This window comes from Amblyomma americanum, chromosome 2 (genome assembly GCF_052857255.1).
Source record: "Amblyomma americanum isolate KBUSLIRL-KWMA chromosome 2, ASM5285725v1, whole genome shotgun sequence".
NCBI lineage: Eukaryota > Metazoa > Arthropoda > Arachnida > Ixodida > Ixodidae > Amblyomma > Amblyomma americanum.
In genome coordinates, this window is record NC_135498.1 from 73,529,585 (window position 1) to 73,542,744 (window position 13,160).

Sequence of the window (13,160 nt, forward strand, 5' to 3'; positions counted from 1 at the left end):
CAGATAGATATTGTAACGTGGTGGTGACGTTGAAGAACAGAGTAGCAATACTGTGAAAGACAAAACTAACTTTTATTGGGCGAACCTGTGCTCACAAAAAGAGGCTACACTTACAGCACAACGGTATAAAGAGAATTTATTGGTACACCAGACCACATTTACATAAGAACACTGGCAGTCACGAACAGTACATAATGTAATTTCAAAAAGAAGCAAAATATGCGCAAACGAGTCACCAATATGCACAGATACAAACAGAAACGGAACAGGCCAACAATCTATATACAATGAATACCATGGCGCGGCATGTTTCCAAATTAAACATACATCTCAGTACGCGATGGTTTAAAAGAGGGGAAGGTTGGGGTGGGGGGGGGGAGTAAAAAGAGGGGGAAAGTTACCATGCGCGTACAACACTTGTTCCCAGATGTGTACATAACTGGGTAAGGGGATGATACCCGTTACCACGACCACGCCAGGGCAAACTCAGCGAGTATTGACTAGTATTGCATGATTGGGAGCACCACTTTGTTAGAATGTACAGAAATAAAGTGGGTCGACCAGCGCCGCAAGAACAGCGCTTCGCCGCCCACTGTTAGTTCTTCCTGTAGAAATTGCCACACAATGAGGCGCACCCTCCTCAAGAGCGGAAACATGGCGCGTTGCCGTCTTCCGCGCACTTCGGCCAAGCCTCGCTGCTTCCAAAGCGCGTAAAAAACCACTGCTAACACAAGGCGCTCAAAGAATGAGCGCCTTCGCGAGTTGCGCTGACGCGGGCGCACCCTAAACATCCTGTAGATCAGGAGCCACAAAGTATACGCGCTACGACGCAGTCTTCCAGGGCGTGCCGCTGTGTCTCAACAACGCCGCAGTTGGTGCAGCGCGCGTTTGGCACGGTACCCCATCTCTCGAGACGCTCTCTCGTCGGCAGTGCTTGCCAACGGCGACACCATTCGAAGTCTTGTACTTCTTTTGGCAACAGGCTCGATGCAAAGGCCTGCCATTTTCTAGGAGAAGTTTTTTCTGCCTGATCAATACTGAAATTCAAAACAGCAACCGCCGCACTAACGCGTGCCACTGGTGTTTCGCGTATATCCGTGTCCGGGAACTGGCTTAGCCAGAACCGGAAAAAGTCAGTTGCCACTTTGTAAATGGGCATAGGTTGCTTTGCTTGAGGCCCCGTGTGTCGCTGCGTTAGGAACAGTTGGCTCCCAGTACCCAACCAATACAGGACTAGTGATCGACCTCTGTACATTTGGGCCGCTAGTAGGTCGAGAACTGCTTTGGTGGCGAAAGCTCGCGCTGTTGCCTGCCAGGAGGGCAGGTTCAAACCTCCTCTATCGCGTTCCACGGCCAACATTTGACGGGACACTGGGGCCGGCTTTCCGTTCCACAGGACTTGTCCTGCGAGCGAGTTCAGCTTCCCTGCCACGCGGCGCGGCAGTGGAGCAACAGGCGCAACGAAGCAAGCGTACGCAGCTGCGCACGTACGGAAGAATAGTGCCTTGGCGTTCAAAGTTAGTTCTAGGTGTGCAATCGAATCTATGGCCCGTCGCGCTGGAGTGATAGCGTCGTCCCACGTTCTCGGTGACACACCTGCTGGCGTGAACACGATTCCTAAAACTCGCACACCATCGACGAACTGGATTCCACCGGGCAAGGGGTCCTGAAACGTGCCAATGCTCCGGGCTTGGCTCTTTGTGGTGTTCAATTGCGCCCCTGAGAGGGCTGCATACTCGTTGAAAACTTGCCAGAAAGCAAGGAAACTGTCCGCATCTCGCAAGAAAAGCGAGATGTCGTCCGCATAAGCAGACACAGAAACTCTTTCCTGCCCCGGAAGGGGAAAACCTCGGATAGCTGGGTGGTCTTCAAATGCACGGAGCAGAGGGTCCGGCGAGAGCACGAAGAGAGCGGGAGAGAGGGGACAACCTTGTCGAACTCCTCGCGTCACACAAATTTCCCCGCTCAACGCCCCATTTAAAACCAGCTGACTAGACAGCCCCGAATATAGAGCATCTACTAAGTTAGTAAATTTGTCCGGAAGGCCCAGACATGACAAGACCGTCAACAAGTAGTCATGCTCGACTCTATCGAAGGCTTTGCTTTGATCGAGGGAGATGAAACAACCGTTCAGTTTTTTTGCCTGAGCGTACGCAAAAAGGTCACGTGTGAGAGCCAGTGAAGTGAAGATTGATCTACCCAAGACTGACGAGCTCTGGAGAGGGCTGACCACATCGCCTAAGCACGGCTTCAAGCGGTCTGTTAAAACCGTAGCGACAACTTTGTAGTCTGTGTTGATGAGCGTTATTGGTCTCCACGAAGTTGGGTCTGAGAGGGGCTTATCTGGCTTGGGGATGAGAACCACGTGCCCCAATGAAAAGGACGACGGCTTCACACCCTCCAGAAGCACTGAATTCACTATGGCTGTCAAGTGCTCGCCGAGAATCTCGAAGAATGTCGAGTAGAACCCAGCAAGAATTCCGTCTGGGCCGGGAGCTGCGGACGCCCTCATACGGGCTAGCGCCGCTCGCACTTCTTCCATACTGGCTGGGCCGCAGAACGCTGCTTCATTTATTTCCGGGCACGAGTATCGCCCACACAAGTCCCGAACCCTGCTCCTTAAATCCGCATTTCTGCTGGCGTGCTCAGAGGAGAACAACGAGGCGTAGTGGGCCGTGAACACTTGATCAATATCTGAATGGGCACTGGACTGCCGGCCGTCTGGCAAGATCACGCCTTCAATTCGTGAAAGTCCTTCGTTGTCGTGTTCCCCGTCTCGGGCGCGACGGCGTTCTTCTGCCGCTACTCGAGGAGACGTTGTTGGGTCGGGCGAATTACTCGAGCTCCGAGCTAGGAGCCTGTAATATCGCACGCGCTGCGATTCAAGGTACTCGCTCATGAAGAGCGTCAGAGTGCCTACGGCCTCAACGATGCGAATGCGCCGCATGAAGTCGTCAAGTTCGGCAGTTATTCTAACGCGCCTGGCTTTGCCTTCCCTTACTAAAATCTCACGCCAACTGGTTTTTAGTTCGTCCCACTTGTCCGCAGTCAGGTCTTCGACCTTTGGGAGGGTCTCTGCTAGTGCTTGGCGAATGGAGGCCAAACTAACTTCATCGTGCAGAAGCGCGGGGTCCATTCTCCACCTACTCGGGTCGGCCGACCTTCCGGGCGATGCGTTCGCGCGTACTGACACAAATGCGTGGTCGCTGATGCCCTGGACGCCTGGCGGCACAATGGTAGCGGCGAACACGGTCGGCGATCGTCCAAAACCTGATCCGCGGGTCAAGCGCGTCGGCTGTTATATAGCAGTCGTCGAATGTTCCAGACTAATCGTTGGGACCCGCGTGCCTTCCACAAAGTTCTGCACCATTCGCGTCAGGCAATGAAATCAGATAACATAAGGTTCGGCTAAAACAGACAGCGAATAGAAGCATCGATGACTTGCCAGAAACTTCGGATAGATGCAGGCACGTCCCGCGCTGTGCGTTAACACTGGTTAGGCGAAGAAACGTGGTCAACCGATAAAGATAAGTACACGTGTCAATATTTTCAGGCTGAATCTAGAGGTACAGCATAATGTAGCAAAGAGCTACGGAAAACTTTCGACCACGTACCTGCTCTGCAACATGCATTTGCTCCGCTTGGCCAGATGCTAAGGAGTAATCACTCTCTTATTACAAATCTAATTTACCTTGAGCCATTCATCACATTTTTGACGAATACTGTTCGCACTTCGAGTTATTGATCAATTCGCTCTCCCATTATTTAAGCTAATCATCCCGGTTAGCTGAATCGGTAGAGCGACCGCTCTGGTGAAGCGACTGTCCCAGGATTGAGCCCCGGGCCTGGACGAATTTTTTTTAACTAGAAAGTTGCCGAGCAATCTCTATATATTTCCTTTGCAGCTGTATGACTGCAGTTGGGCGGATGCTAATGAGTAATTACTCCCTTATTAAAAATCTACTCTACATTGGTGTATCAACCTCATCATTTCACCAAACGACAAGCGTTATTATGCTAAATAGTGATTAGGTAATTCAACCGCATTCATTCGATTTTTGAGGTGGTACATTGTACCTCAGCGGGTTGAAGCGGGTGTATTTGCGATGATTGGGTGTGTAAGGTGCGAATCAGGGATCACTTATCGAGGAAAGAGAGAGAGGTATAAACCCGTCATGGGCCTATGAAGAAACCAGAGCCAAGTAACCTGTCCCCCCCCCCCCCCCCTTCTCAACACCCGCGTGCGCCTGCAGACAGGGGCGGCCTATCAGTGGTGGCGGTCCGGTAACGCGGTCGGGTTCTTGTGTTAAAGGCGAAGCTCGATTATCCTCCAGTTTTTTTTCCTTTCGCTTTTTGCGCAATTCGTTTAGGAGTAACTTTTTACACCGCAAATGAAAGTTGGTTTCTAGGCGGCAGAATGGCAGCAAAGAGTTAGTCTGCTTGCATCGCCAAAACCCACCTTGTCTGGAGACCCCGATTCAGATTCTTGCTGGTCTACCTGAGTTGCATAGCATTTGATCCGCCGTCTCTGCTGCATCCCGTCTGGGCAGGGAACCCTGGTGCTCCCTGCTTGCGCTGCGCCTAAAAACGCGGTTGGATCCACGCGCCGGGTGTGCGCACTTGATGCCATGACACGGCAGTTTGGTTCCAGCCTCGATAGGTCCCTGAAGTTTTCGCTTCGCGCCCGAGCATAGCGTCCAGTGGTCCTTGAGACGTATCATTCCTTCCAGGTTCCTTGCCAAATAGGCTTATCTGGGTTTAAGGCCCTAGAGCGACTCAGGCTATCTGGGACGCCGTAGTGAAGAGCTCCGGAAATTCAGAGCACATGGCGTTCTTTAACGTTATAATAAACTGCACATCTCCAACCAAAAATTATAACTTTAACCCAACGTTTCGAAGCCGAGTCGGCTTCGAAACGTTGGGTTAAAATTAACATTTTTGGTTGGAGCTGTGCAGTTTATTATAAGTCTCCAAACCCAACCAGACAGGCAAATGTTTAGTTCTTTAACGTGCACTTATACCGCACCGTGAACGGACCTCTAGTGTTTCACCATCACCAAAATTCGACTACCGCGGCCGGAGTCGAACCCGCGCCTTTCAGGTAAGCAGCCAAGCGCCATAATCAATGAGCTAGGTCTGTATTCCGAGTTTGTGTCATAATAAAAAGCGTCATATTCTGCCACAGCGGCCGCACCTGATTGGTGGAAACGCCGGATGCAGATGTGGTGGTTCGGACGCAACGAAGAGGGTGAAAGAAACCGAGTGGTGACGTCAAACACGTAGCAGCAAATGCTCAAGGACAGCCAACAAGGTGGCGCGCTCTGAAACGGAGCCTCTCGCTTTGAAGCGAGCTCGTCGGTGTTACTGTGTTTTTCGGCTTGTGAACTGGCTCTAAACTGGGTACGGGGCTTTTGCTTCGTCTTACCTTTCCTATAACAAATTGTATTGACGATAAATTGGCCTGCTTTTATTTCCTTGGACTATTCGCTAGCGCCTAGGCCTAACGAGCGGCAGTTTGTAGTAGAAATTGTTCTCTTCATTCATACCGGATGGCGCCACTATCACTGCAGTTATCTCGTCCACGTACGTTGGATGATGTAACCTACAGCATAATGCGCCGCAAAAATAAACTTGCGTTTACAAAGCGAGAACGTGAATTTCATATTCTAGAACTCACTATTAGCTGTTGAAACGCCCTGTACTATGATCGTGTGTAACTCCTGGCAGCGTGAAACCGCTCATTGGCACGAATGGTGACTCGCCAGCGACGCTCTACTACACCGACGCGTTTGATATGCCAGAGATGATTTTTCTGCGTCCCTTACGATTCTCGATAGCGGTGGTGGTGTGGCTCTGCAATGAGCTTGCCAATTAGCTTTCAAGTTAGTTTTCAGGCGTCACTGTGGGCATCCGTGCGCTTCGTACCATGGCGAATCTATGAAAACTTCGTCTGCGAAGTCTCCCAGCGCATATATGAAGAGAAACAGCGAGAAGACTTTTTCAGCTCATCCCTTTTCTTTATTTGCTGCAGAAATCTAAAGAAGCTAACAGCGGCATGTCGCGGTTCTTGCAGCGCCTGCATAAAACAAATGGAATACTTAAATAGCCGTCTGCAGAACCGTCCGATCACAGCAGCAACTTACGTTTAGCGATGTTGCAGACAGTAAGTCGTCACGACGTCTTGATTGTTCAGCACGGCACGGAGCGCGCATTGTGCAGCGAGTGAGTGCATGCCACAAAATTTTCTATTCGTTTCCTTTTAACGTCAAGCTAAGTGTAAAACGGCGTGTTTTGCGAATAAACTAGCTGCCTTTTATTTACCATCGGTGATCGCCGGGTGTAGCGGCCACCTTCTTTCACTGCAAAGTCGTGCGTAGTAGCGTAAAGCATTTTATTCTTTAAGTAAACCTCTGGCCTTTACAGTGCAGAAAAGAATATCTGAGCTACAGTTTCTATTTGTTGAAGTCTATTGGGTAAATAAAGCTGCTTTCAGATTACTCTTTTACAGTGGAATTCGATGCGCAACTAAGCATGAGGCTGGATTTTTCTTCTGTCGCATTTGTCGCGTTTCATTCCTCGGCAAAGAGCAGTGATGCTACTGGACGTTTCGCTGCGGCAACCGCAATGGAGTGACGTCCTGCCGCCGCTCACAGTAGCAACCAAACCGACATCCGCTTCTGGTGTTTCGACCAATCAGGTGCGGCCGCTGCGGCAGATTATGACGCTTTTTATTATGACACAAACTCGGAATGCGGCCCATAGACCTGTGGCCCACCCTTTCATAAATAAACAAGCAGACTGGCAATATAAGCAAAGGTGGTGCAATTGTAAAGACAACCATCACATCGTCGAAATATTAAAAAAGAATAATCATGCTTTACCATTCTACCTGCTGGCTCAGCTCCAACAAGTTATTTCTAGCGCTAGAGCAACATCGACGCAGAGTGTAGGCTTAGACCACTGGCGTGGGGCATCACGCTTGTCGTGTGGAACTCAGGCCAATTTTCCAATTCGCGTTTAAAAACCTTGGAGAACTCTAGTTTGGGCTAGTTGGTTCATGATTCACACAGAAAACGGCGCGAAATACGGGGACAAAAGAGAAACAAACACGAAAGAACCAGCTGCAACTTACAACCGAATTTTATTTCGCGTAAAAACTGCCTTTTTGTAAGCCAACACGCCGTAACAACCATGTAATGGCGCATTCGCAGAGTCACGCAGCCAACACACGCCGTACAATAGATCACTGAAAGTGATCTAATACATGAAGAACGTTAAATAACCACTAAACATATTTTATCATGGCCGTTCGGAAGAGATATCCAAACGACGTGAAGAAAAAAAAGTAACAAACCGCTCTACACAAGAATGAAAATCGAACGATCATGACATCACAAACCCTTAACAACCGAAAACTATACAACCGCATGAGGAGTGATACCAGATGACCAACCTTGAATCTTCGAGTCAGATCTTGGACCCTGATCTGAAGCTCTGGCTTTTATCTGGCCTACCATGACGTGAAAAAACTTTGTAGTGTCGCTTGTGCCTTGGTGTAGCATTCACCAAGCACTACTCCTTCTTAAGAGGTATGGCTGATAGCCCTGCATGCGCTATCTGCGGGTGACTATAGCCTGCATTCTTTGCGAATGCACTGCCTACAGCGCCGAAAGGCAGTCTCTCTGCCGTGCACTGGAGCGTCTAAATCCGCGCCCACTTACGGAAATGAAGATTCTCGGCTACTAGCCGCGGCGATCGTCGGCGGTGAAGGATTCCAAGGCACTGCTCCGCTTCTTGAGATCTTCTGGCCTGCACGATAGGCTGTGATTTTAGAAAACACTGTGACTTTTGCATAGTTTCTTGAATTTCCTGCTATTATCTTTTCTCCTTCATCTCTTTATCCCCTTTCCCCCGGTGCACGGTAGCAAACTGGTTATTATTCCTTTTAACCTCCGTGCCTTTCCTCCTCCTCCTCCTCCTCCTCCTCCTCCTCCTCCTCCTCCTCCTCCTCCAACAGCAACATCTTGCAACTAAAGCTCCATTTTAAGGATCATGCTTTTCGAGCGCCTCAAGCGGTTCTAAAACGCACGCTGCGGCATAGCAGATGAATAACACTGCGGACGCCCTCGAGTGTCAACACATTATTCAAGTTTTGATGCCAATAAGAAAAACACGGCAGACGTTCCACAGAAAACTGTGGAAAGTCTTATGAATACATTCAATTTTCAATAACATAAAACCTTAAAACATCATAAAGCATAGTGCGGCAATTCAAACATCAAGAATCAACAGCTAGAGTTGATTTGTGCCGCTGGTTTCCCGTAATTCAATTTTAGTATTACGTGCAATCGAAAATCGCCAAATTTAAATCGAACTGCTCCTTGCAATAAATCGTGGTTCCACAGTGTGAACCAAAATAGAAGTCGCCATAAATAATTCAGAGGAAGAAGGTAGACCGAGTTCTTGAGACGTAAGTTTCGAGCCGTTAGTGATGATAATGGTCGCCATGTTCTTCAACCAAGGGAAGTTTTGCCTGCTCTGTCCTTCAGCGGCGCAGAAACTGGAACACCCGTGTCAACGAAGAGCGCTATCTGAGACCCGCATTTAAAATGCCAGAAAAAGGGCAATCGCTCAATGAATGAATTTTTTTTTTTTACACTAAGAGCGCGATTGCCTTCACATCCACCAAAATCTCTCTTCCCTTACTTCGAACATCTGAAATCCGAAAGATAAAGCTAAAACATCCAAAAGATAAAGCGGCCCAATGCCGCCACACAAAAATAAGCTCATTGCCGCCATCAAAAGGAAACAGCTATTTGAACGCATGTTGTCAATTATAAATTTATCCTATGACAAACGCAACGAAAGGGGTAACGCTGATGCCGAGAAAGGGCGACTAAGACATCAACTTTTGACTGCAATTATAATTTATCCTTAGTCGTGTCATCTTTTAAATACCAAGTAAAAAAATGTTCTCTAACTTTCATCATTGATGGGAGACAGCGGGTAAAAGTATCTTGCGAGGACCGATTTGACTGAAATCCACAGCCTCGCGTACAAAGCAGGCAGCGATAATTCAACGTATTCAGAATGAAAAACTCATGGGAACCGAAAACCCTCATCGCCAGAGGTCATGATGTTGATTTTAATTTTTTCTGGCGCGAGGGTATCTGGGGCCAAAAATCGTCACGGCACAAAGTATTTTCCTTCTTCTCAAGGTAGGGTCAAAGACCCGTTTCACAAACCTTTCACCCCTAAGAAGCCGAGTACCAGACAAGGTGAAAACTTGTACCCATTGCATTCACGCCGGGTAACCAGCGGCTCTGAGGATCGAACCACGCACCTGCCGCATGGGAGGCGGGAGCTCAAACCAATAGGCCACTGCAGCAGTAAAAAAAAAATATCAAAACACCAAATGTTGAAAAAGTGAAGTGTTAATTCCCTATGCAAAACGTAGAGAATAAGCAGCTTTGACAGGAAATATTCACAGAAAAACATTTAAAACAAGAGGAGAAAATGATCACACTTAATTTGTGTTTTATGCGAGGACACATGAAATGTTGGCGCAGTATTCTCAGAGCTGTTTGTAAATCAATGTATATTTATGGAACGAATTTAAAATGTTGGCAGTGTGTATGATATACTTTCGTAGAATAATTTCCGCCCACAGTAACCACCTTCAACGTTCAGTCTAAAGAGTAGCACATGAATGCGTGTTTATATATAGATCTGAAAATTCATAAACTTCACATTTTCTTTACTTCCTGCTTGAAGGTCAGCATTCAGTTAAGTTATAATTACCAGCCACCTATGTTGCACCTGCCGAACGTCAATACAAGGTGCTAGGTTTATATACACACAAACAAACATAAAAAACAAACATGGGCAGGCTGCCCACAAACAGGTGGAGTGGTGTGTAGCATGCCCCGAAGAAGCTTCAGACAACAGAAACACGACGGATAACTGCGTTTAATGATTTGTATAAGTTGTAACAAAAAAAATGAATATTATTGCTAGCGCCCTATACAGACAAAAAGCAAATATTTTAACACTATGCCTTAAGGTATGTAATATGAGTAAATCAACTTGAATATACTCAGCAGCACCAATACCGATGGAACGTTTCGACGAGGATTTAAGAATTGTCATCCCCTTCCTCTAAATTGCTCAGCCGTCAAGATAAGTGTGCGACCCTCCCTTGCAGAACGGAGTGCGTATAGCCTCTAAACATGCAGCGGTTACGACCTCTTACGGAGACGTACGAAATGACAAAAATAAAAAAAATTACTTCAGTTGTTTTTAATATTCAGCTGAAGTTTCCTAGAGCCGGAAACGCACGCACTGAGCGAAGGATACACCTTTTTGTATAAAAAAGCCTATGAACTGAGCTCGGTCAGCAGCCGGCTGAACAGCAGCTCAAAGTCACCATGGTAAGCAACTGAAACATTGCATTGCCTGCGAACTAAATTAGGACTGACTTCTTACAGTCGAAAAAGCCAGAAACTGCAGGGCTTTCATCAAGCGGTCCTGTACTTATATATAAAGCTACGCCCGTATGAGTCACTGCAGAGGCTCGTGAAATCTTGTAATTATCCAGAGCACTCATTCACGTATTTTATACGGCGTTGCAGGTAACAACTAGCTGAAGTGCAAGCTCATAGCATGATGCCTTTTAATAACAATACCTACGAGAAGCCAGGAAAAATGCCATGCCTCTGATGTGCGCAGGAACAGGGTTGCAGTTCCGGACGTGAATTAGTTAATAATGTAACCTTTAAATACGTAGCATCATTACAACCTAACTGCCGCATACAGCCCCAAGGTTTTCGAGTTAAGGAGGCTGTTAGCAATCAGTAAAATTGTGACAACGCGGTTTTGCAGATTCGTTTTTGCATTCTTTTGGGTCTTGCCACCACCGCTCTCCCTGACTACACCGGCTACGGCTTTGGCTACGGTGGCTTCGCCTACGCCGGTTTGGCTACGGCCTCGGCCACTTTGGTTTTTGCCACGGTCTTGGCTACACTGGGTTCGCTCCATCGGTGGCCACCGTTGCCCACGCCCCAGCTGTCGCCACCGTCGCCCACGCTGCACCAGCCGTCGCTAGCTACGCCGTCGCTCCAGCTGTGACTCGCGTTGCCACCTACCACGCCGCCCCAGCTGTCGCTACCTACGCCGCTTCCCCAGTTGTGGCCGCTGCTCAAGCCGTGACCAAAGTTGCCACCACGTACGCCATTGACCCAGCCGTTCCCCCTACGCTGTTGCCCCAGCTGTTTCCACCGTCGCTCACGCTGCTCCAGTAGCCACCTACGCCGCTGCCCCAGCCGTCGCCATCGTCGCTCACGCAGCTGCAGTGGCCACCTACGCTGCTGCCCCAGCAGTCACTGCCGTCCACGCCACCCCAGCTGTTGCCACCACCACAGTTGCCCACGCTGCCCCAGCTATCGCTGCCTACCGCGCCGCACCAGTCTCCGGTTACTGTGTTGGTACGCTCGGTTACGGTGTCAATCACTATGGTTTCGGCCATGGTCTCCTCGGCTACGGCTTGAGCTTCTTCTAAATATGAGGTCACTGATCCATTTTCCAAACATTTCACCCTAAAAGGTGCAATCGGAAAGCATATTATCACCGACAAACGTAGCAAGAAACGGGAAACACAGATGTCACCACTTCGCGCACTTTTGCGTGCGCTCCCAGACAGCCTTACAGCGTGTGGGGTTAGCGGTCTCGGTCGCAAAAGGGATGCCCGGAGACCAGCTACCAAGTGATAAGGGGGTTGGTCGTTTGGTGCCCAGCTTTCGCCGGTCGCAAGCCAGAGAATTGGTCGGAGCCAAAGGTTCACAAAACAGAACAAAGTTTATACAGCAGGAAGACGATACAGAAGTTTTCAGAATCACTCGTACGAGCATATTCCAGGTGATTTGCAAATACAATGCAACTCGTGCAAAGTAACCATAGAGGGAGATAACAATTAAACAAAATCTTTGCACCTAAAGTGCACTAATGGAGAGAGGTTACAATTTAACAGAACCTTTGCACCTAACGTGCACTAACACAGAGAGACAAACAAACAAAACACAATTTGTTCACCGGGCACTGCGACAGTCCGATGACCTGAGGAACACGACAGGGCCGATCCGCAGGCTGGCGCACGTTGCCTGGGTGGTCCTCGGCTGGTCGAGTGGTGTTCTCCCTGGAATCGAGCGGGCGCGCTTTTCGGAAGCTTAAACGGCGGCTCGGGCTTACAGATAGTGGTTGCAGCCCCGCATTTATAGGCGCTGCCCGTGTCTGTGTTCTTCGCGCCAAGGCAGGCGCGCACATACACGCAGTATCAACTGCACAAGCTCCTTCTCCTTATCGCGTCGGGCGCGCGACCCCATTGCTCGAGCGCGGAAATCAGTCCAGAAAAATCTAGGTCATTCTCGCCACGCTGAGTCATCGGCGCAGGAGCGAAGGGGAGAGGGTATCACTTTAGAGCGGACAAGGTTACCCCCTTTCCGTCGACAACGAGCAGAAACTTCTCCGACATTTTACTTTGGCGCCCCGCTGGCGAGCTGAGTGAAAAGCCCACGCAAGGTTTACGCGCTCTCCGGGGGTCCTTTCCAACTGTTTTTTTGTTTTATTCTACCGCGCGCGGGCGCGATTTCTTACGCGCAGCGCCGTTTGTTCGAATATGCGCCGAATTTTGTGACAACAGAAACACAGCCGTTTACGGGGGCGAGGCTTGCCGAACCGCCGCATTCATTCGAGCCAAAAGAAGACGTTCGGCCACGCGCTGGGAGGCAGGTTCGGCCACCAGGTGGCGCTGACATAATGTCAGCAGTGTGGCATTGCCCCCCTCCCTTCCAAGAGGTATCGGCTCGATGCCGCACTCGAGGGGGAAAACATACGTAAGGCGGAAGGTAGCAGCCCGAGTGTCATCGCGGAAAGGGGGCTAACGGGAGTAATATGGCTTCATTCGCGCCACGTGGACTACTTCGGATGTCGGTTGTCGAGACGACCGGACAGTTCCTTGAGGGAGCACCTCGTAGGGCACCGCGCTGCAGGAGGCTGCGTAACACCCGGTATGGACCAAAGTAACGGCGAAGAAGCTTCTCAGAGCGCCCTCGCAAACGGATCGGACTCCATACCCAGACTTGGTCACCGGGTGTATAAATCACCTC

At 49.3% G+C, this 13,160-nt stretch overlaps 1 pseudogene; it reads left to right on the forward strand.

The window, feature by feature from the left end:
- The first annotated feature begins 6,151 nt into the window (after nt 1–6,151).
- On the forward strand, nt 6,152–11,557 carry LOC144119759 (uncharacterized; annotated as a pseudogene).
- The last annotated feature ends 1,603 nt before the right edge of the window (nt 11,558–13,160 follow it).